The 25,401-nt window shown below is 37.3% G+C and overlaps 1 long non-coding RNA gene across 2 annotated transcripts in view; it reads left to right on the top strand.

Moving 5' to 3' along the window:
• The window catches only part of LOC148130587 (uncharacterized), an 82,521-nt gene that overhangs the window by 1,054 nt on the left and 56,066 nt on the right, over positions 1-25,401 (top strand). For both annotated transcript variants that reach the window (XR_015750004.1, XR_015750005.1), the window contains exon 2: positions 7,910-8,008. This is a non-coding gene — a long non-coding RNA (uncharacterized LOC148130587). The remainder of the gene's footprint in view (positions 1-7,909; positions 8,009-25,401) is intronic.

Here is a 25,401-nt window from a genome sequence, read left to right as displayed (position 1 = left end):
GTCATAAAATAGAATTTGGTGATCCTACTAGAAGAAAGTCTACAGCACACCCTTTTCTTAAGTGCATTTGTATTTCAATGTTATTCTCTCTACCCTCATTTTTAAAAACTTTTCCCCCTGTTTCCCTCTGCAAAAAAAATGTGCTTCCACTGTATACATTGATCTTGCCTGAGCTAAAGAGTGAAGACCAGGATGCCATTCAACAACTTTTCATATTTTTAAGAAAATACCTGTAATTGTGGATGCTCTGAGGTTTTCAAGAAAAGATTGGACAACCATTTTGCCAGGATGGTATAAGGTATCTTGCCTTGGGCAGCAAATTGGACTAGAAGACTTCCAAGGTCCCTGCTAAAGCTATGATTCTATGTAACTTTATATAAATTTTGCTAGTTGCTCTATGGCTGCCTGGTAATTTTTTCAAGCACTTCTAATTTGGAAAGTATGAATGAATTTACCGTACATAGTGAAAATATAAATGTATGTCTGAATAAGGGAGAATACTATGACACACAGAAATGTCACCATAGAGAAGGTTCAATTTAAATCCTACACATCAGTTCAATCTTGGTCCACTTTAAATATGATCTGTTTCAAGCTGGTCAGAAGTACTGCCTCAATTCAGCTGGTTCAAAAATCTGAGAGAGAAAGGGAAAAAAATCCCCCATTGACTAATATGACAAATTGGAAAACAGTCATGACCTTTTCATATAATATGTTTCCAAGGATGATAGCCTCTTTCAATGCAAGTCTGGACCAAAAGAGACACAATATAATATTTTAGAATAGAAAAGAATGGAATGGAATGGAATAGAATAGAATAGAATAGAATAGAATAGAATAGAATAGAATAGAATAGAATAGAATAGAATAGAATAGAATAGAATAGAATTCTTTATTGGCCAAGTGTGATTGGGACACACAAGGAATTTGTCTTGCTGCAAATACTCTCAGTATACATAAAAGAAAAGATACATTCGTCAAGAGTCAAGAATCATCAGGTACAACACTTAATAATAGTCATAGGGTACAATAAGCAATCAAACAGTCAATATAAATCATAAGGATACAAGCGACAAAGTTATAGTTCTACAGTCACAAGTGGGAAGGGATGGGTGATAAGGAGTGATGAGAAGATTAACAGTAATAGTAGTGCAGACTTTGTAATCGTTGAACAGGGAATTATTTGTTTAGCAGAATGATGGCTTTCAGGAAAAAAAACTGTCCTTGTGTCTAGTTGTTCTGGCATCATTTTGAGGGAAGGAGTTGAAACAGTTTATGTCCAGGATTTGAGGGGTCTGTAAATGTTTTCACAGGCCTCTTTTTGACTCATGCAGTATACAGGTCCTCAATTGAAGGCAGGTTGGTAGTAATTGTTTTTTTCTGCAGTCCTAATTACTCTCTGAAGTCTGTGTCTGTCCTGTTGGGTTGCAGAACCAAACTAGAGGTACATATGACAGACTCAATAATTCCTCTGTATAACTGTATCAGCAGGTCCTTGGGCAGTTTGAGCTTTCTGAGTTGGCGCAGAAAGAACTTTTAAGATTATTACTCGATAACAAAATTAGAATAAAGTAATAGCCATGGTTGTGTCTCTTCAAATTTTAGACTGATAAATGTGAAGTCCATTTTCTACAGTTTGGCCCCAGTTAGCTAAAAAACAAAACACAAATTCTGCTCACTGTGTCCAAATAGTTTTGTCGATGAGCTGTGTGAAGTCATAAATTGGGGTACACAATTGATGTTCATGAACTCACTTAAAAGTCCATTCCATCAAGTTTCCATTCTGCAATATATTTTAAAAGAAGAAAATTCACATTAGTTTTTGAGCACAACCTTTCATTAAATAAATGTAGTTCTATATAGTGTACTGTGTAAAAAAATGTCTCACAGATTCAATTAAACATATTTAATGCCATTGTAAGATCTGAGATTAGGGATAGATTATCTTGGGAAAAATCTGTGTGGTGGCTAGTCAAAAATGACTTGATGGCAGATAATCCATCAATACAAATCAAATGATATATTCTAATTCACCCAACACCTGGAAAGTATTATTTGAAACAATTCATTTAAAAATTCAGACTGAACAAAATTATCTGATAGTCTAATTTAAATCTGTAGCTTTTTCTTCAGATAGATCCAGAAAAGACAGGAGGGGATGTTTTAATGACTGGGAAGATTTGTTTTTTTCCTAAGAGAGGTGTATAAAATCTGGGGGAAAGGGATTTGCATTTTGCTTGTGGTTTGGTGGAAGAGTTCTGTAAAAATTGTATAAAAATGCCTTTAGGCTAGCATTCTACAAAAATTTAGACACATGCAGCAGTTTGGGAATTATGGTGAGGATTAGATTTTTGATGCACAAATGATACCAGATAATAAGCTGATGTTTTGTATCCCAGATGCACTATTGTTCCCCCCCCCAAAAAAAGTGCTCTAATAATTAATAGAAAATTAAAACTATCAGTCACAAGTTTATACCTTTCCATACTTTCTGCCCTTTTACATTTATTTTATTTTATTTATTTCAGTTTCTATGGACATATTTTCATTGTGCCTTTTGAAGCTAACAAAACACAATATAATTACAACATAAATACATAATTGGCAGCTAAGATAAAACTACAAGCTGCATGGGCATAATCATTACATGGGATTGGCCATACATTCTGACTTCCCATGCCCATAACCTGACAAGTCTTCAAGACCATAGAAATGGCCAAAAGAGTTGGGGATAATATAATCTCCAGGTTGGTAGGGTGGTAAAGATGTTTCAAAAAGCAGATTCCATGGCAGAAAACTTTATCTCTTCTAGGTCCTATCGGATGATGCTCTAAGGGAGTTTATAAGATAAAAGGTATTAATCTTTTTAGATTGAAACAGATTGTTGCTGATAGTATTTTCTGAATCTCTAAGACAAACTCAAGGTTTTGAGGAGTATATATTTAGATCACAAAAGGAAGGGCATTCTTCTTGGGGCAAATTTTTTGCCAGTGTCTTATTCCTATAAGGTTATAATGTATAGACAACTTTAACACACCAAATCTGAAATCATAAAAAGTGGAAAATAATTCAGGGACCTATGAGTACAGGCAGAAATCAGAAAGGCTATCATGCTACCATTACTACCTCAATCATAGTGTCTTTAAAGGTATACAGAGATCCTCAGAAAGAAATCCTTCAAATTACCATTTTCTCCATGGTTTGTCCAGAAAATATCAGAAAATGGGTTAGCAAATGTATAAAAAAATGTGAACTATGTTAACTAATTGACTAGTTTATTAACTATTTTTTGTAATGGAGAAAATATTTATGTAACTATCATCTCTCTCTCTCTCTCTCTCTCTCTCTCTCTCTCTCTCTCTCTCTCTCTCTCTCTCTCTCTCTCTCTCTCTCTCTCTCTCTCTCTCTCCCCTCCCTCCCTCCCTCCCTCCCTCCCTCCCTATAATCTATCTATGTCTCAAATGTATAAGCTGCCCAACTGAGAATGACTCTGGGTGGCATACTAAATAAAAGCAAGCAATATAATGCATGCAAAAACGAAAGGTGATAATCCAGACATTAATAAATTGATATGTTAATCAAACTCCCTCAGTTGAAAAACATCTTAACCTAGACAGTGGGAGAAAGTCTGGGCTTCATGATTAAAATACAGCAGGGTCAGGATACTATTTCAGAAGGCCTGTCCACTAGATCTCATTAGATGGCATTGTATAAACAATGGTAGACAGAACATGCCTACTCTGCCAGTTCGTATCAGATCAACTGAAAGAATGGGAGAATGATGATCCTTAAATATAACCCCTTAGAAGCAGCCAAGAGCAAGTAACAGAAAAAGGAGAGTAAAGTCTAGGAATGCCTGGACTTATACAAAGCAAAGTCAAAGGAAGGTCGATTTGAGTTTTTTTTCCTCTTGCTGTTTCTACTTTCAGTTGAGTTTATTTATTTATTTATTTATTTATTTATTTTATTTATTTATTTATTTGATTTGCCAATTGTTTACAAGATAATAAGTATAAGTGTATACATAGATGTGAATACATGATATGGGTACATATAAGAAAAATAAAAGAATAAGAGAAACAATAGGACAGGGACGGTAGGCACGATGGTGTGCTTATGCACGCCCCTACAGACCTCTTAGGAAAGACTACAGAGTCGGGTAGAGTATTCCAGGCGTTGACCACTCTGTTGCTGAAGTCGTATTTCCTACAATCAAGTTTGGTGCGGTTTACTTTGAGTTTGTATCTATTGTGTGCTCTTGTGTTGTTATGGTTGAAGCTGAAGTATTCATTGACAGGTAGGACATTGCAATGTATGATTTTATATACCATGCTTAAGTCAGACCGAAGACGGCGTAATTCAAGGTTTTCTAGTTCTAGAATTTCAAGTCTGGTGGCATAAAGTATTCTACAACGAGTAGAAGAGTGGAGAACTCTTCTTGTGAAATATTTCTGGACTTTCTCAATTGTGCTAATATCAGATACGTAATGAGGGTTCCAGACTGATGAACTGTATTCGAGTATTGGTCTAGCAAATGTTTTGTATGCTCTGGTTAGTAGTGTGATATTACCAGAGAAAAAGCTGGTAATAAAAAGTTGTCTTCTCTATTAATGGATCTTTGTGTTCTTCCTCTTTCCCAAGGTCAGATCTATATTTTCACTTTTGGATAACCAGACCCCAAGCCATGAAGGGCTTTACAGGTCACAATTAATTCCTTGAATTACTTCATGGTTAAGAAGATAATTTTATCCAGTTCCTTAATATCTGTTTAATACTTATGACTACCGTAACCACTTCTGCCATAATTTAGCTTCATTTATTTATGTTTTCTCTTCCATATCTAACCAAAGTTATTACACACCAAAAAGCATGATTTAGTTTGAATTTTAAGGTATGGCCTTAAAAGAAAAAGTCATGCAAGAGATCAACTAGCTCATTGATCTGGGTCTGAAGTACCATGATCTTTATTGCAATAGCACAACATATAAGTAATACTATGCACACACGATTCCTTTGAATTTGACCTTCTATATAAAATGTATTTTTCTAATTAATTAAAACCCATAAATTGTGGAAAGCAGTGAGCCATCTTGATCTTTAATTGCAGAAATTTGCTTTTTTCAATGGAGCACACGAAAGAATAATTGCTAATTATAAGCACTTTCACATCTACAAACAGTAATTAATTAAACTATACTTCATGCCTGTGAAGTATTGCTATGATTATTTAACTTATGCATTTAAAAAAGGTAAACCACCTTTCTAAGGAAAAACAAATACATATTTCCATGTCACAAGAGCATATAAACAGTTTGTATTATTTCAAAAAAACACTAAAACAAAAACTGAAATGTTCCCATCAGAATATACAAAAGACTTTGAACTCTTTTCAATAACTATCTCCACTGTGCTCATGATATGGTTACGCATACCTCAAAAATGATTTAGACATCCCATGAGCATGCTTTAGATTACAACACGAGTGTCAAACTTGTGGCATCATGTTGCCATCACGTGATGTTTCACAACCATTTTCCCATTTGCAGAGCTGGGATGGGAGTGGCCTGTGCATGATGCTTCTGGGCTGTGAGCCTCCAGTTTGACACCTCTGGATTACAACAACCCCTCTTTTTTCCAGACTTCAAGTGAAGCACCCATGCAGTTGCAATAATTTTATCCAATTGACTCTTTAAGCAGCCATATATTTTTTGAGACTTGACATAAAACGTGTCATTTGGAAAAACACAAGTTATTGGCATGGTTGTCTATGGAGATTCTCAATCATCCAGGTCATGGTTGTTCCAAAGTTTCTTACAGTTAGCAACAGGGGTGGGATTCCACCGTTTTGGACTGGTTCAGGCAAACTGGATATTAAATTTGCATCTGGTTCACCGAACAGGTATTTGAACCGACCGGCAGCCCCTCCCACCCTGCCCCTCCCTTCCCAGGAATCTCCACTTGGCCCATTTTCGATGCAGGTTAGTGCAGGGTCCATGCGAAGGCTCTGGGAGGGGAAAAAACGGGCCTTCCAGAAGTTCCAGAAATCCAGAAACGGCCTGTTTCCAGCTTCTGGAGAGCTTCCAGAGACCAGGGGAAGCTATTTTTACCCTCCCAGAGGTGAAAAATGACCCTCCCAGAAGTTCCAGTAGGCCACGCCCACCATGCCCAAGCCCACCCAGCAACTGGGCAGTGAACCAGTTGCTTGGATTTTTGAATCCCACCCCTGGTTAACAACCAATGCTCTAAGTATGGATTGGTATAATTTGGTCATTGTAGTACACATAAAAGTAGGAATTCATAGGTTAGTGATAACCACATGTTGCTCCCTAGTGACACAGAAAGAACCAGGAATTACCTTGGGAGAAAAAAAATGTATTTTGAATAAAGGCAATATAGGAGGGAAAACATATTGCCCTAGATGGCGCAAATGGGTGGGAGTAAGACAAGAAGCTACAGAAAAAGTTATCAGGCATTTGGAAACCCCAAATACATGAGAATCATGACTGTTCAATAAGAAAAAAAGTTTTGTTTCAAATAAGTGGATTAAGCATACGCACATGCACATGAACATATGCACAAAGCAAAGAAATGAACAGAAACCTAAACCATGAGGGATTTAATTGCTAATTTATCATATAGAGATAAAGACTGGAATAAGTGGGAGAGATTAGTTGCTCATTGTATTGCAAGGGCCCTTGGACATAGTGGAAAAGGAAAGTAGTAAATTAAATGAAAATGAAAGCAGTCTGACATCAAGAAAATTGAAGAAAAATAATAGAAGATAAATTAATTATAGAATGAAAGAAAAGAGGGTGAGAGGGAAGTGGCTTAGAACAAAAGCCACAAAATTCACACAATTTTTGAATTATGCTAATGGAATGTATGAAAAAGAACAATTGATACATTAATGATCTGAAAAAAAGATGAGAAAAATCTGTAGAAGCAAATTATTGCCAGAAAAAAAGGAGCATTTACTATATACATCAAGACAAGGATAATTGCCAATAATGTAGTAAAAGAGAGTAAGGAAAAGTTAAGATTCTGCACCTCCTTATCAATTGTTGATGCTGCTGAATAAAATAGCATTAAACATAACAAACAGATCCACAGCATCTCAGAGAAAACCGTCTTCACTCACAAATGAAACAGCATACCAGTACGGATGCTTCCATGCCAACTATGCATACAATTAACTCACTACAGTTAGTCCTCAACTTATGACCACAGTTGAGCCCAAAATTTATGTGATTAAGTGATTTATGCATTAATAAGAGAGTTTGTTCCATTTTATGACTAAGAAGCTGAAAGTACTTATATTTTTTGAACCTTTCTGAAGAAATTAAACTATTAGTTTGAACTACCTGTATACATTGAGGAAAAAGAGGAGAAAATAGCATGATATTTATATTAACCAATTTTCTAATAGAAATCAAAATCACAACTGGCTACTCCACAGCACACACCCTGTTTTAGATGGCATTAAAAGTGTCTAACAGTTGTTCTGTACAATATTGAGCAATTAAGACATCAAAGGCCTAAGATGCCCCAAGGAATTGCAAGATGTAGAGAATTACACTGGTTAACAGATGCTCAGCTAGAACAGGATCAAACTGTGAAGTCTTTGAATAAAAGTGTAAATAAGCAGAACCCAAGCAGATTTTTAAAAATAATAATGATTCAAAGTGATCAAGCCAAGTTTTCTAAAAGCACATACTTCCATATTTGTTTGTTCATGGTTTTCCTTTACTTACTTTTACTAAGACCTCTGTTCCCAAAGAAAAGTGATTCACAGGTGATCCTCATTCAAGGAAATATACATGATTCTATTATGTGGTTCATTGTACAGCATTTATAATACTTTCAGAACTACACTAGTCTTACCTAACTACATACTGTATTACCCTCATAGATTTATGACCAACACTGTTTGGAGAGGAACTGACTTGAAATGAGAAGGCTGTGGGGCTGCGCACATGGTTTTGTCCATTCAATGAGTCCACTTCAAAATGTAAGTTGCCTCGTTTTCCTAGGGAGTTTAAACACCTGGATTTCAAACATTTTTTAGAACTATGCTGATAGATAACTGTTTAAAGTATCTAATTTTACTAGCTTGAGTATATGCCAGTTTTTATGGAGCATGTCAAATGCTGCCTACTGAAAGCAAAACTGGTCAAGGCCCATTTAAGGAATAAGATTTAGATTATGCCAAAGAATCTAATTTAAGAGGAAATCCTTTTGCCCCTTAAACCCACCCCAGCACCTCCTCAAATACAAAGGTTTCTTTAAAAAAAGAAAAGAAAAGAAAGAAAGAAAATTGATTTGAAACAAGCTCTGAGTGGCAGAAAAGGAAAAAAACAGAAAAAGGAACCTTCCAGAGATATTGAAAAGCTGGTTATTAACTTCCTTGGCCTTTTCATTCATGAGGTTTTCTTAGCTAAAAAAGTAGACTGAAAGCCATTTGTACACACATCAAAGATTAGATGAGCATATCCCAGCTTTTATACCTTTTTGTATAAAATAATAATGTGTGTGTGTGTGTGTATATATACACATACATACAAGATATTGAGAGACAGCGATAATAGATAGATAATAGATCAGTGATCGCCAACCGGTGGGCTGCGGATCACTGGTAGTCCACGAGAAAATTTTGGTGGTCACCAGAGAAATCCCCCCCCCAAAGCACCCCCTCCAAAGCAATTAATCCAGGCTGTGTGGGAACACGAGGCTGTGCCGCCCACATGGCCCGTCCACCCACTGGCCCCCACCCTTCAGCCAAGCACAAACCTTACCTTGAGTAGAGCTATGTGAGCTGGAACTGGAAGATAAGACCAATGATGGGGGAGGGAAATCCAACCTGGGGTGGCTTTCTGACGTTGGTGGGAAAGTCAGTCCCATATTCCAGAGCTGCAGTAGTCACAAGACTGGCCCTTTGGTCATCCTGGAGCAGCTCATCCATGGCAGGCTGGTGCATAGGCCAGTCCTGTAACTACTGCAGCTCTGGAATATGGGACCGACTTTCCCACCAATGTCAGCAAGTCATTATGAGTTTAGTGGTCCCAAAGGGTTGATGACCCCTGTATAAGATGATAGATAGATAGACAATAGATAGATAGATGGATGGATGGATAGATAGATAGATAGATAGATAGATAGATAGATAGATAGATAGATAGATAGATATAGATGGGGGGGGTAGGCAGGCAGGCAGGCAGGCAGGCAGGCAGAACTAATGAACCAAATATCTTCATCTTTCATGGTGCACTCTTGGCTGGGTAGTATGAGATAAGCACCAGTGATATTTCAGCATTTGATAATATAACGCAGAACAAGATCTCATTGGTGTAAAGTCTAAATTCCTCCAAGACAGGTCAGAAGCAAAGATATAGATGAAGTCTTGTAATGCACAAAGAAGGGGGGGGGGGAAGATTCCAAGATGCCATTTTGCTTCCATTTTTAAATATTTCTTCATAAACCTCCAAGCCAATACAATTTTGTTCACAATGGAGCTTTTTAGGGAAAAAAATACAGTATATCCAACCATCAAACATTCACAGACAGTTTACGTTTCTGATTCCTCAAGAATAATATTCATCCACTGAAACTTGGGCTATCACTGCCCATTTTCAATAATGCTTTGGGTAATACAAGGGCAAAAAAGAACAACACAATATTAACAGTATTTGTATCCATAATATCAAAAAACTGGGGAGAAAAAAACACAAAGGTATTTTTCTCTCCATGTGTTTTGGTGTATAACTCTTGATCTTTTGGATTACCTCTGTTTATAATACCTAATTCTGGCAAGTATTTTTTTTTTAAAAAACAATAACAAGCAAACAAATGCCATCCACAATTATTTCGTATTCACTAGCCCATTTGATATAAGTTAAATCTGAAACATTTGAAAGATGCCAGCTTGTCAAGCCCTGCACTTAAAGCATTTTTTTCAATCTGCAAAAGCTTTAGAAAATATAAATGTCTTCATATGCTTCCAAAAAGATTTCAATATTGGCACCAAGAGTGTATTTCTAAGCAGAACATCTCACTATAAGTGATGCATTACTGAAAAAGCCATTTCCTTAGGGACCATCTGCTTCAACTTATTTAAAAGGAAATCTGAAAAAGATAAAAGCTGATCTTCACTGTGGACAGGCTTTTAAGAAAGAAGAGATGATGCTTCAAATAACCGGAGTTATATTTCAATACTTTGAAATTCGTCCCCAATTGTACTGGAAACTAGTGCAGATTAAAAAATGCCAGTGCTGGCCAATTACTCTTAACAATAGCATTGTCCTATTTGAATTTTTTTTTTAGAATAGAATTCTTTATTGACCAAGTGTGATTGGACACACAAGGAATTTGTCTTGGTGCAAATGCTCTCAGTATACATAAACGAAAAGATATATTCATCAAGAGTCAAGAACCATAAGGTACAACACTTAGTAATAGTCATAGGGTACTATAAGCAATCAAATCATACTAGCAAACAATCAATAAAAATCGTTAGGATACAAGCAACAAGGTTACAGTCATACAGTCATAAGTGGAAGGGGATGGATGAAAGGAAGAATGAGAGGATTAATAGTAATAATAATGCAGACTTAGTAAATAGTTTTACAGTGTTGAGGGAATTATTCGTTTAGCAGAGTTTGTGGAAAAAATGTTCTTGTGTCTAATTGTTCTGGTGTGCAGTGCTCAATAGTGTTGTTTTGAGGGTGGGAGTTGAAAAAAATTATGTCCAGGATGTGAGGGGTCTGTAATTATTTTCACAGCCCTCTTTTTCTCATGCAAAATTTGATTATGTGCCATTAAGTCATTGACATATTTTAGTAATCACATCAATATATTTTCTCCATGATGATCTGTTCCCTCCTGGTTTTGTAGGTCTTCCAACATGCACTTCCAGCTGAGTTGATCCAACTATGCACTTCCAGCTGCGTTGATCTATCACCCTTTTTTCTTTCTTTCTTTTTGTCTTTCCCAAAACCCTCTCTAAAGAGCTAGATTTTCACATAATTTTCCTCCAGGCAGGTAAATTGAACCTCTGTATTGATTTGTTCAATGAACTTTTGGTTTGTTGTCTTGACTGTCTACACTATTGGTGGAAGTTGCCTTTTCCATCACCACAGTTTAGAAATCATCAGTGTTCTTCTTCTATGGCTTCTTCAAAGGCCAATTTTCACTTCCATGTGTCACAAGGGAATACCTATTTTACATCAGATGAACATTCCAACGACATTAAAAATAATATGTATACCTTACTAGAAATTGGCTTTATCTTAAAGTGGTGCAATAGATTGTGCAATAGATAGATTAGGAAGATTTGGTGATGCTAAATATCTTCAGTCTTTGCAACACATGAAGAATCTTTCTTTTTTGTCCACATGTGTGTAAATGTAAAAGAAGATGGCATTTAATAAAACTTTTAAAAAGCCAGAGTACTCTGAAGCTGGAACATTCTACCATATGATTATTCTGGGAAATATTAAGTCATCCTACCCAGTAAGTGTTAAGTATTGCAGTTCAGCAGTAGGGAAGCACTTCTAGTACCAGAAGTGTGACAGTAAAATCATTTATTTAGGCTGATACTTTAGAGGTGTTCTTTCCTAGTTCTCTAAGTTTGTATCTTGTAATAAAATAGACAAAGGATATATCTAATCAACGTTCTAAGCAGAATAGCTTAGAACGTTGATTAGACACATCTTAAAGCAAGAGATAGAACTTTGAGTGGAACATGCTTATTGTTTTTTATATGTTCATAGAAGATATACCTATGGATAAACTGAAAATTGTAATTTCAAATATTAAATCATCAGAAATCAGACTTACCTTTTATATAATTGTACAATTGAAATATTTTTTCCATAAATTATAATGCAACAATCATTTTTCAGCCAGCCATGAATAAGATCACACCTGCTTATCTCTGCTCCTGGCCTCCATCAAATCATCTGCTATCCCATATGGACTTGAGAATTTGGAAAACTTGATTGAAAATATAATGATCATATTAAGAACATAAATATTGGAGATTCCATTCCTTTGATGATTCTTTTCTTAAGACCTAATTGCACCTTCTTTTATAGAGGAATTATTCTTCTTTAATATAGGAAATATTAACTGTTTTATCACATTGCTTGCTTTTAATTAATGATTTGTTAATGAAAATTAAGGCTGTCCACCTTTTCAACAAAACTTTAATTCTAAATATAAGATGCCCAAATGTAATTGTGGGAATTTTCAACACTCTTCTCCATTATCCTTCACTATACTCCTTTTGTTATTCTATTCAAAACTTTAAATATAAGTTTTTTTTGTTTTTTTTTTAAATAGCTTTTTGAGAAGTAATCACAAAATGTGCTTGGCAGAAGAATCCCACATTTTTTGGTCTAACTTGAATCTTGGTGGAGAAGACTTGTTGAATCAAAACATTGCAGGCCTGATCCACATCCAAGCCCAGAGAAAAGAATCAAGAAGCAATCTATCTGATATCCATCTGCCGTCAAAGTCGGCTAATTGTTCTCTTGAATACTTTAACATCTTTAGGAGTGTGGAATCTCAGAACTCCTTACTAATGACAGCCTAACAAAAGCTTAAATTATTTTGCACAAGATTACATTTAAAGCCTCAATCAATCTAACAAAATCCATAGAACAAATGTGAAGAATTAGTAAGACTAAAGGTCTTTTTGAAGCTGATTTATTATATCCATTTGACCCAGTCTTTGTGTTAATGTAACTTATGTGATTTATGGTGTCCTCTCTTAGAACCCCAAAAGAATAAAGAAGTGTGATTAACATCTGTGACATTAAAAGAATTATCAGAAAGTACAAAGCCTCCAAAAGAGAGAAAGAATGTAGCTTTCAGAAGCAGGGAAACTACTTTTTATCTATTTTTAATTTGGCTTTATGTTTAAGATAACATTCCATCAACCTGTTAGCTGTGTGGAATGTAATTGCAGGCAATTTGAGTTGACAGGAAAAAGTCATCAGATATATCGTGTGATTGTTATTCACTAAGTAAATTCTTGATGGGTGTGTGGTTAGCACAAAATTTCAGGTCTGGGGCTAGATGCTAAACAAATCAGTTGAAATTAACTTCCAAGCATTTTGAAGAGAATTAGGCATTGCTAAATTAAGCTGAAATCTTAGAATATTTCCCCAAGTATAAGTTCCTATAATGTTATAAAATAAAAATTATATTGTATGGAATAGCCTGGCCCGCGCCGCCGGCGCTGGTCAGCCGCATTAAAAAGGAAGACCAACAGTTGTACAGCCTGGAGAAAACAATGACTACAGCATGGATTGATTACAAGATGGCATTTGACTCTATGCCACATGATTGGATGATCAAATGCCTAGAAAAAAGGTGAATCAATAGAAACGTCAGAAAGTTGTGCAAAAATAAATGGCACAATGGAAGACACAGTTGCTGGTCAATGGTGATAGTTTGGGACAGGTTTATATCAAGAGAGAAATACTTCAGGAAGCTCAATGTCACCAATGCTACTTGACATTGAATTGATTCCTCTACCAACAATACTGAACAAGTCAGGCCATGTCTGTCAAACATCAAAAACATCTGTCAGGTTATCCCATCTCCTTTAAATGGAAAAACTATAGCTATAGTATATGGAAAAATACCAACTGAAATAAAACCACCTGTCACTGGCCAACACTATACCAACGGGGGGCAAGAACGCCAGAGGGGGGGGGGGGGGGGGGGGGGATACCTTAATGGAGTTTAGACTGGACCAATATGCCCTTTTACCAATAATATGGGGAAAACTGAAGTAATCAAGTGCACCATGCAAATAATATTAAGAGTGGGTATAAAAGATCACTACAAATACCTGGATCTCTCTCAAGCTTATAAGGTCAAACACACTAAAGTCAAGAAGGTTTGTAGTAAGTAGATCATGAACGTGCAAAAGAACTTAAAAGTCCAAATTATCTGGAGGTAATACCATCAATGCAATTAACACCAGGGCAATTCCAATCATTAAATATATAGCTGGAATAATACACTGGACTCAAGCAGAACTAAAACCCTGGATAGGAAAATCTGAAAAATAATGAACCATGTCTTTCATCCCTACCTTTCTCTATTTTCTAAAGAAAATAGGTTGCTGGAAAATGTTTCAAGTACAACAAACAATTGAAGAAGAAGAAAAGGGCACTGGAAGGACATTGAAGATGTTATGCGCTAAAAATAATATATCAGGGAAGACTATTGAACACTTGAGAGATGAAACTGGCCTTCAAGAAAGACCAAATGAAGAACAGATAAGAGACATGGAAGGGCCAAGTATCACATGGCCAGTGCATTAAAAATAATGTCAAGCAAAGCACATAACAAGGTCTTGTAAGGGCTAATGGCAGGAAAGTTGAAGAAAGAGACAATGAAGCTAATTCTGCACAAGACCAAGTCTTAATAACAAATGCATACAAATCCAGAGTTGACAGCAGCAGATAGCAAATTCTACTTCTGTAAAGAAGCTGAAGAAACAGTGGACTACCTAGTTAGGTGCCACAAGAAGACTGCACAGACTGACTACAAACAATGGCATGACAAAATAGCAATATGATGCATTGGGGTATCTGCAAGAAATATCTTTTGCTGCAAGCAAGTACTGGTGGGATCACAAAATACACAAAGTACTAGAAAATGAAGAAGCTAAAATGCTCAGGAACTTTGTAATTCAAACAGACAAGCACCTGTCACATATCACCCCAGATTTAACAACTGTTAAGGCTGGATATGAGACATTGCAGTATCTAGAGACAGTAGAAGAAAAGATAAAGAACTGGAAAATGTCATAAAACACAAAGACCTTCAAATAGAAGTAGAATGACTGTGGCAGAAGTAAACAAATATAGTACTTAGAGTGCAATCCCAAAACATTTGGAGTACCATTTGAATCCCATCACCATTGACAAAAATCACATCAGTCAAGTGCAAAGGGCAGTTTTACTCAGAAGAGTAATTAGACCTTCAATGCCATCAAACAGCAACATCTGCTTAACCTTGGTCCTTGGGATGATCTCAACAGATTGATAGAAATGCCAGATCCAGTTTAAACATCTGGATGATTGTGCAATCAATGTTTGTCAACTAAAAAGATACTCCTTTGGTCTTTTTAGCTGCCAGAAAAAGGGAGTGGGGGGAAATAAGGCATTCCTGAAATGCCTAGATAATCACCCGGGCAGCACAAAGTTGTAGGAGCGTAAGAAGGTTATTGGAGAGCATGATGGATGACTCTTGGAGATAGATGTGTCCCATTGAAGAAGTCACATCCAGGGGGTGGGGGTGGGGGGAAGATCAGGGTCAAGGGGAAAATGTATGATGTAATTTAGTATCAGCTGCACCCAGCTAATCGCCAACATGATCACTTCTAATAAATAAATTTTATTGTCTCTGAGATGTGGCTAGAGACTTTTAATTTGAATGAGGGTGGATTTGTTGGAGCCCTGACAATGTTATTATCTCTATAGACCTCTGTGCTCTAAAGACTGGATCCAGATTTTCCTGAGTGTTTCCCGGGGGGAGGGGAGAATCTTGTATCCATTTTCTCTTCTTACAATCAGAGGTGGTATTCAGCAGGTTCTGACCAGTTCTGGAGAACCAGAAATTTGAGTAGTTCAGAGAACCAGCAAATACCACCTCTGACTGGCCCTGCCCCCATCTATTCTCTGCCTCCTGAGTCCCAGCTGATTGGCTGGGTCTTCTTTTGTTGCCCTGCACAGGAGAATGAAGCTGGAAAGCAGGTTAGTGGGGTGGTGAAAGAATGGGATTTTGCACTAACCAGGAGTCAGTTTTGAAAGTAGCGTAATCCCAGGTTACATTTCTTCGTACAGACACAAATTCAATTTCATTCTCATTTTTATGTTCTATTCCATATCTTATTACTGTTTTACATTTTCTGCATAGCTTCTCCCCTCTTTTAATTTTCTCAATTTTATTTTCATTATCTCATCTCAATTCAAATCATTATATTTATATTTTTTTGTCTGTCCTGTTTCAATTATCTATTATCTTTTCTCATTAAACAAAGTTTCTCCTGTAGTTACTGATTGGAGTATGACGCCTTTATATCTTTTAAGTTTATCCATTTAACTCTTATTTAGGCTTCAATATATACCCTAAAGTTATAACATTCAATATCATACATAACTTCCATTCGGATTCTGCTTGGTACATTCTTAAAATACACACTATATTCTTAAAAAAAGAATATATATATATAAATATATGTAATTAAAACAACACATTCCATTCCAATTCAATTCTATCATTAATATTAATATTCATTAAAATCTTAACTTCTTTAACATTACTTTTCAATTAAATATCATACTTCTATGGGAACAATTATAAGCTTTCCATAATTAATTCCCCCCCTCTTCACTTATATTTTATAAAACATTAACTAATTAAAATGTTCCCGTTCCTTCCTAATTCGATTTTCTCATTTCTTTTATTTCACTTATTTTATTCACAAACATTTCACTAAATTACACTAACTATTTTATCCCTCATTTTAATCATACGTTGTTTCCAATTTTCTAAAGTTATTTCTATTACTAATATAACAATACAATCTTATGTACCTTTACAGAATCCCTATTTCAGTTAGATTTTCACCCATTATCTCTAAATATGTCCTGTTTCTCTATATCTTGCTCCTGTCCTTTGTAACTTCTTTTCCTTTCCTTCTTCCCTCTCTTCTTCTCTCTCCCCTTTTTACCCCCTTGTCTCTCTACCTCTATTTCTCTCTTCTGTATTACCCACTTCTGTTGCTTTCCAGTATTATATTTATTTTTCAAATTATTTTTCTTTTCTTTGGTTGTTTTTTTAAGTCTTAAATTCTCCATTCTCTTTCCCCCCTTTTCTTTTTCTTCCCCACATAGAATTACTTGTTCATTAAAGATGGCTTCTTCTTTGTCCCAGTCTTGTTTTGCAGACGTTTCTTGTTGTTTCTCATAGTTCCAAATCTCCATTTCTAAGAGTTGAAAAACAAAGCCAAAAGAACCCCTCCCTTCTTGTGCATCTTCTTTATACTTTTTAAGTTCCATTTTCAATTCATCCAGAAGTAGTGGCATTGTATAAATTTTTTAACAACCACCCGATTAATTTTAGTCATTCAAATGCAATAACCAAGAATCCCAAGATCACCAAGTAATCCAAACACACGCAAGCTGTTTCTTTTTGCTCTTTTTTTTCGCTTTCTCTTCCTGGGGTTCTACTGTTTAGTTACAAAGTTTCAGTTAAAATGTATCTTTTAGAAGTCTTGTTGAAGTTTTACTGAAGATTCTTTTTAATTCCAGGCAGTCTCCTCCCTCTTTCCAGATCCTGCCCTTTTATTCTTTTTCTCTCCCTTCCTGCTTATGAAAAAAAAAATTAGTGTCCAGAAATCTTTATTATCCCTTTGACATTTTGTTTTATTTTCAGCTTAATTGCCTGTTGATGTCAAAGTGGATTTTTCCAATTTCTTATTTAAGTATCTTAGTTAGGGAAAGGGAGAGAATTAAAAAAAAAACCCAAACCTTTCCCTTTTCACTTTCCTTCACTGCTTCTGACTCTTCTTTGGGAGCGATGTTATTTTTTTGTAAGTTTAAATTCCAGGGTACCTTAGTTGTTGCTTTTGCAATTTAACCCGATCAGCCAAAACTTTCACTTCTTATCTTCCTCCTGCACATTCTTTTCCAGTCAAGTTCTTTTTTGAGGTGGCCATTTCTGACCACCGCTGCAACTGCCTTTGGGAAAGGGAGTAATGGCCAGCTGAGGAGGAGAGATGCGGCTCTCTTCAACCCTGCTGGCAGTCTCCCCCCTCTTCACCACCTCTATAGGGTGGCTTAGTCTCAAAACCAGCCGGGTCGGGGTGCTCCAGCGGCCAGCCCAGACCAAAACTGTGCACAATTACAGATTTCTGTCTGTCGCCAAAGGAACTCAAACCGGAAGCCCGAGTTGCCCGTGCTGTTGTAGCTGCTCTTTCCTACGAGCAATCCTGCGTGCATACACACTTGGCACAGGCTCCTTGGGAACCTCCTCATCACTGCTGCCAGCCCCCACAATCTCTGAAGGCAGCAGTCCACTCCCTAATGGTCCTGGCCCCTCATCTGAATCCTCACTTTCCTCAGCCATCTGCACCTGCTGCCGGCTAACCACAACAAGCAGGCAGTTGGACTAGAAGACCTCCAAGGTGCCTTCAACTCTCTGTTCTTTGTTTAATGTATTTATTACTCAGGATTATAAACTACTTCAATGCAGTGAATGTAGCAGAATAAATTTTGTCTGTTACAAGGTTAAACAACAATATCAGTACTTAATAATCATTAATCCTGTTGCACCAAGCAAACACTTTCTACTACAGATAAGCACTATCTACTTCAAACTAGATTTCTAGAACAACAGGCCTTCCTGAATTCTAAAATTTTTGGAGCTTCTCCAATCTTGCTGGTGTGTTTTATAGAAGAGCGGCACCAGCAGATAAGGCCTATTTTTGACTGCTCTGAATAAAAGTGTTGAATAAAAGTGTTGAATAAAAGAATAAAAGACTACAGAGTCTTACTGGATAAGCAGATATTGCACTGCAGGGAGCAAACAGTCCAAGTATTTTCCCTTCACTGTACTTAACATGACAGTATTTTCTGAAGTCTCTTCTGTCATAGGATTCAGTTTAAAAGCCAAGCACCTTCCAAATGCTTTCTTCAGTTGGGTTTTTGAAAGGCCCAGCTCACCTTTTGCTAAGAGTCCCTCATCTTGAAAAGGTATTCCCTTAAGCAAGAATCCAAATTGTTTTATTAGGCACCATCTACGTAGGCAGTGTTCACTTCTAGTGTTCTTCTCTTTCTTCCAAACCACATTCTTCAATAAGAAGGAATGAAGAAAACTCACCAGCTGTGCTCTCAGCTCTTTTACTTTGCCAGATGGCACTTAATAGTCCCTTGCAGTGTCTTCTAGTTGGTATCAGACTATTTCACTTATTCCCATGGGGTTCAATAGAAAGGGATAACTGTCAGTGGAGTTGAAGAAAGTGAACATCAGGAAAGCAGAAGATACTTCTTTACAGACTGACAAATTGCTGCTCCAGTACCTTAAGTGAGGTGTCTCTGATCACCACCTACCTGTTGCCACCCCTTCTCTATGGCAGAGACAGGAGTCCTTATCTTTTCAGAGGCTCTAGATCTGAATTGTTGAAGCTGTGGAACTGAAATAGAAGAGCTGCAACTTTCATAATAGAAATGAAGTATGTTTGTTAATTTGGAGACTGGCCTTTCTGCTTTTATCTAGCAAATGTTATCAAGGGCATTACTATGGTTGTATACACATGCTGAATGAGAAGCCTGCATTATCTGCTTTCTGACCCTTCTCCGAATATCCAACACAATCTCATTATTGGTATGTACAGTAACACATTCATCTCTAACCTTGTAATGTTACATTTGGAACAGCTGTCTGCAATAAAAAGACACTGAATGCATCAGACTCCTGACTGAAACTCAGCAAATATTTCCAGGCACACACCATGCTGCTAGGATTAAACATGGAGGTTCTCTATATACAACAAAGGCTAGAGAAGAATCTTAATTTAATACTATAACATACTCTATAAAATCGTTGAATGTTCTCTGTATAATTCAAGATGCAACTTTCTTGCTATAAAGGTAAAGGTTCACCTCACACTTACGTGCAAGTCGTTTCTGGCTCTAGCGGGTGGTGCTCATCTCCGTTACAAAACTGAAGAGCCAGCACTGTCCAAAGATGTCTCCGTGGTCATGTGGCTGGCATGAAATGCTGCTATCTTTCCACCAAAGTGGTCCCTATTTTTCTACTTGCATTTTTACATGCTTTCAAACTGCTAGGTTGGCAGAAGCTGGGACAAGTAACAGGAGTTCACTCAGTTACGCGGTGGTAGGGATTTGAACACCGAACTGCCGACCTTTATGATTGACAAGCTCAGCGTCTTAGCCACTGAGCCACCGCATCACTTTTTCTTGCTATATCCCAGGGCAATTAAAGCTGTCACCTCTTCTTCCTCTATCATTCCATGGACTCCTTGATGTCTGTTTCAAAGACAACAACGTTGGAAGTAAGGAGTTGTTGATTGTTTATACTGCTCATATTTGTGCTGTCAGCTTCAATCTCAGTGGAGAATCCAGGGATCTGAGGATGGATGAGAGAAAGACCAGGTGTTCGCATCTTGGATCCTACTCACTGAATGCATTACACAGGGAAAACAATTCAGAAAACACTTGATGCTGTGATCGGATCACTCCAAGGTATAGTTCTTAAACTAAAGGAAACAGTCATGCCTGAAAATGTATCATCTCTGTTTTACCAAATGCCATATGTAAATGTTGTTTTTGTTGTTCAGCTTGCCTCTCAACCTAAATCCCATTAGGCATTCCTTACCTAACAAGTCTGTCATTCCTAAACTTCAAACAGTACATCAAACAAAAACCATTGAAAGTCCTGAAAACTTACTTTATGATGATTTATGACTCTTCAAGCCTTTGGCTTTCTTTGAATTCCCAGACACATATTTTTCTCACAAAGTGTTTTAAAATTGTGAAGAAAGAGGTAAACAAATGTTCAGAAGAACAAGATAATTTCTACATTAATTTCATTTCCCACTTGGGAGAGCAAACAGTGATTTCTCATATAGAAAAATGTGCCTTGTGAAAAAGCATATTATAATTACTATTTTTATTAGATACTGCTAGATATTGAAAGCAATTTCCCCCTTTCCATAATAGTTTAGAGTGTAAAATAACATATTTACAATTAAATGTAAAGGAAGTATATCCAATGAATAGAGTGTAGTTATCATACTAAATATGTGCCTAATTTGAACAGCTGTTTAGTCATATAAAAATGAAATACTTTTTTTCCCATTCCCAGCAATGAAAGCTAATTATCAGAAAATATATACCATTCAGAGTGCAAATGCAGATTTGCACCTTTGAAAAAGAAAAAAAAATGACATATCTGCAATAATAAGTTAATATATTTTTCTAGAATATTTATTCTGTTTTTTTCACATACAAATCTCACATTTCCACTAGTGATTAACAGTCTCTCCTATAGTGCATTATTGTGCAAAACTAACAGTGTTTGTTTATTTATTTAGAATTATCTTATTTAATTTATAGGCTTCCCAATTTCCAAACAACTTTCAATAGCTTAAAACTAAAACCCACAGTTGTAAACAAAATATACAACAGACCAGAAAAATAAAGTACCCACCTAGCTAAAGAAGGGAAAAATTACTAAAATAAAGCAAAAGAAAAGGATAAAGGGGGTTCATATAATCATCATGTCCATAGAACAATAATTCTTCAACAATTTCCCCAATAATGTAAAAGAATGTAATGAACAGACCAGACATCCAGCCCTTGCTTATCAATGAAGACTGAGTGGAGCAAATGGCCAGTTTTAAGTTTCTGGGTGTTACCCTAAAAGAGGACCTGACCTGGGATGCCCACATTGCAGCCCTGGTCAAAAGGTCCCAGCAGAGATTATACTACCTGATACTTCTCAGAAAACAACAACTGAATGAAAAACTGCTGGTAACCTTCTACTGCTGCACCATAGAGAGCATTTTAACATACTGCACCTCTGTATGGTTTGCCAATTGCACAGCGGCAGATAGGACTGTGCTCCAGAGGGTTAACGTCATTGCCCCGAAGATCATTGGTTGCCCTCTCCCCTCTTTGGAAGAGCTTTATAGCTCCCGCTGCCTTAAGAAAGTTCAAAACATTCTCAAAGATCCATCTCATCTGGAAACCCTTTTTTTGAACTATTACCCTCTGGCAGATGGTACAGAATAATAAAAACAAGGACAAATAGGCTGAAAAACAGCTTCTATCCCAGGGCAGTAGCTCTTTTGAATTCTGCTGTATAGTGCAGTGTTGGTGTGGTGACGGGGATTTTCAGCTCAATGCGTGAAGGGTGAAGGATGTGTGTTTGTGTTTATTTTCATGGTCATGTTCATGATGTGCACTGAAGATGGTGTTTGATTTTGTTGTACGAGGTGCAATGACTATAAAGTAAACTACGTGGGAGCCACACAAATCTCTGGTGGAAAATCGTTTAAAGTTTTCTTGCATGACCCAGGAACCTTGCATAACTTCCTGGATCACGCAAGATTATTTAGTTGATAGAACCCAGAGTGTACTCAACCTGTTGGACCCATCTTGCTTGGCCAGAAACCAAGATGTAAAATTGGGTATCATCTGTATATTAATGATACCAGACCCCAAACCAGCAGATAATTTTATTCAGTGATTATTCAATTGAATGTGAGACAGTATCAAACAATTGAAGGCAGATGATAGGCAGAATATCTTCCCACTTGTCAATACCATTTGAAACTGGACAAAGAGAAAGGAGGACAGTTGTTGTAAACAGGGTCTCCTATCCCCAACTCCTGAAGCACACCCTCAAAACTGAATACTGTGATTGACAGTATCAAAAAAGTGCTGAGAAAACAAGGAGCCTGAGAATGGAAACACCACCATCCCCATCAAGAAGTACAAATGTAGTAGCAATAGAGATCCTGTAGAGGGCACACGCAGCACACTGCTGTGCCTAATACACATGGGCCTCTTTGCATTATCTCACTCCCTGTCCCAGGTTGGTAAGTCCCAGACTTGTACAATGATCTCGTCTATTAACATCACCACTATTCTTAAGGATTAGTGGGGGGATTCACCAATCCTAATGCTGTATCTATGTTGCCTTTGTCTGCCTGTAAAAATCATATAAAAAGAATAAACGCTGCCCAGGCAGTCAGATATCTTGGCACTCTGCACAATGACTGGTCTTTGAACTCCCTCATGCAAACAATGAATCTCCATACTAAACTCTGGCTTGAAATCAGGTTCCAAATAATGTGTTTCATCTGGAGATGAAGCCCAACTATCATCTTTACTACCTTACCTAAAAGAAAACATTGGAAAATGATCAAGCAATATCTTCTTCATTATCATTGCCTGGAATGAAACATGGGTAACCTCCTGACAGCTTTAACTACCCAAAAGGGACCTGGATTTAACAAGCAGGTGGCCAAGCTGTATAGTTTCTCACAGGACCAAACTCAGCTCAGACAACTATATAAAGTCTTTGCCCAGGTACCTTAATGGACCCATCCAGTCAAAGTCCAATTCTCTGTGCATTCAAGAGACTTTATTTTCCCAAGAGTGAGAATATTCTTCACAGCAATTCTGCTAATGGTCCTGCTGCATCTCCTCCCTCAGCAGAGACCAGGTTTTCATAAACAGGACTGCCAGATAGCTAGTGTCAGACTCTACGAGGGTGGAAAAATAAGAAAAAAATATTGCTATATTACTTGGAATTGATCCCTAAAATCTAGCCTGGGTACATGGTTCTCCTGAGGGGAGTTGCTTTAATAGGCTCAGCCTCACTTCTGCAAGTGAAAAGCCATCAGAAAGTGACCTAACCATGGCAATGGACTAACAGCTACAGTATGTCCTCCAAAATCAGATCACTTCTCAACTGCCACAAGACAACGACCAGATCTAATGTATGGCCTCTACTCTACTTTGGGCCCTGGATGATCTGGAAGAAATCTGTGGTTGCCACGTTAACCATGAGTTTTTGAATTTCCCCAGTTGTAATGTGACTGAGGGAGTGACTGAAGCCCCAAAGCACCAGGATCTCAACCACCAGCCTAGCAATGAAGTATAGCAGCTTAGCAGCACAATCAATAATAATACTGTGCAACAGGGAGAGTTGTATAGCAGCAGTAATTTCTGGGAGTAGAGCCTCTATAAATTCCAAAAACCCCACAAACAAACACCCACCTCACAGATGATAAATGGTCTCCTGATCTCCCCCCGCCCCCACAGCTGCCAAACCTAAATTTGGCAAATCTCTGAGCACTCCACATCTGGCCCACTCAGATTTTAGTTTAAGCTGGATCACCTACCAAATTGTGAATGAAAACAGCTTTATTATAAACGTGACTTGCCATTCAAACACAACAGCTGGAGCCAGGGCTACTAAGGCAATCTGGTAACCTGCTCCAAGAAGAGATCCTGTGAGCTGGATACTGGGATTGCGGTCAAACAGTATGCTCAATTTTCCTGAGAGTGGCTCACTTGCAGATTTTGTTGTGAACTAAAGAAATGTATTAATAAAGATTCATTTGCATAGCAGGATCGTAATCCTGCACTTCCTATTGGCCCATATAATGGCAAGTTATGATTGGTTCATTCCGAGCAATCTGATTGGCTGTTGGCGGGCCGCGCCAAGATTCAAACGCTATAACGCTATCCATTGGTTATCCGGATAGCAGCTTACTCTATAAAAGAGTGACTGCTAGCCGGGGGTTTTTTGTCTCTGTTATGCTTGTGAATAAAGAGCTGAAGTTCACGGTTTACAGTCTGGTCTCCATTCATTAAACCCATGCCTCAAACTTAACAGATTTCACCATATCTCTCTGTCTATTTTGGTCTTGATGTTCCAGCCTGTTCCCCTACCCTGATGTATTCCCAGATCCGTCAGATTTTTGCTTTTCTATTCCAGGCAGCCATTAACCCTACCTCAGGGGTGTCAAACTTGCATTGTCATGGTGGTGTCACATGACATATCAGAACTTTTTTCTCATTCGCTAAACCAGGTGGGGGGAGGGGCCAGCACATGATGCATCTGGCCTGCGGGCCATGAGTTTGACACCCCTGCCCTACCTGCTTACCTTTATTCCTATCCCAATTTGCACCCACATTCACAACAGCTTTGCAACCCATCCAATAACAAGGACAGGCTTTATGTTACTTCAATAAAGGCCAAGTGATGATATGAGGATACTCTAGGGAAAAGACTTACACTTTTCTCAGTTTGTTTATATATTCTTGTCTTGGAGCAGAGCAGGATGCAAAGAAACAATAAACGAGCATAAAAAGAAGCAACCTCATGTCTCAGCATTTTCTCTATGATTATGTAAATAGTGCCAAATAGGTCCAGGTGATTTTACATCTGTAATACTGCATATCTTGTATGTTTAAACTACTGAAGAGTTGCAAGAGATTTCTCTGCATGCTCAGATGAAATAGCTAAAAAAGGCGATACATTTGTAAAGCTCCTATCACATGTACAACCTTACCAACCTAGGGCAACCTGGGAGGAAACAGCAATTATTGTTGTTTTCTTTTCTTTCCCACAGTCAGGAGGAAGAGGGAAACTTTATTTCCTACTAATCAAGATGCACAAAGTTGATTTAAACCCACAATTTAGTATTCAGTCTGGAGAGATCAAATCTTAAAACCATGTTGACAGATTACAAGGTCTCAAGATACAACCTGACACCAAAAAGAAAAAAAAAAGTTCAGTGTTGTGTTTGCAAACTTGCTGTGTTTTAGTGAGAAAAAATGA

This window comes from Notechis scutatus, chromosome 5 (assembly GCF_049901735.1).
Source record: "Notechis scutatus isolate UNSWTSFEM ecotype Mainland chromosome 5, rNotScu1.2, whole genome shotgun sequence".
NCBI classification, from domain to species: Eukaryota; Metazoa; Chordata; class Lepidosauria; order Squamata; family Elapidae; genus Notechis; species Notechis scutatus.
This window is presented reverse-complemented; position numbering and strand designations above follow the sequence as displayed.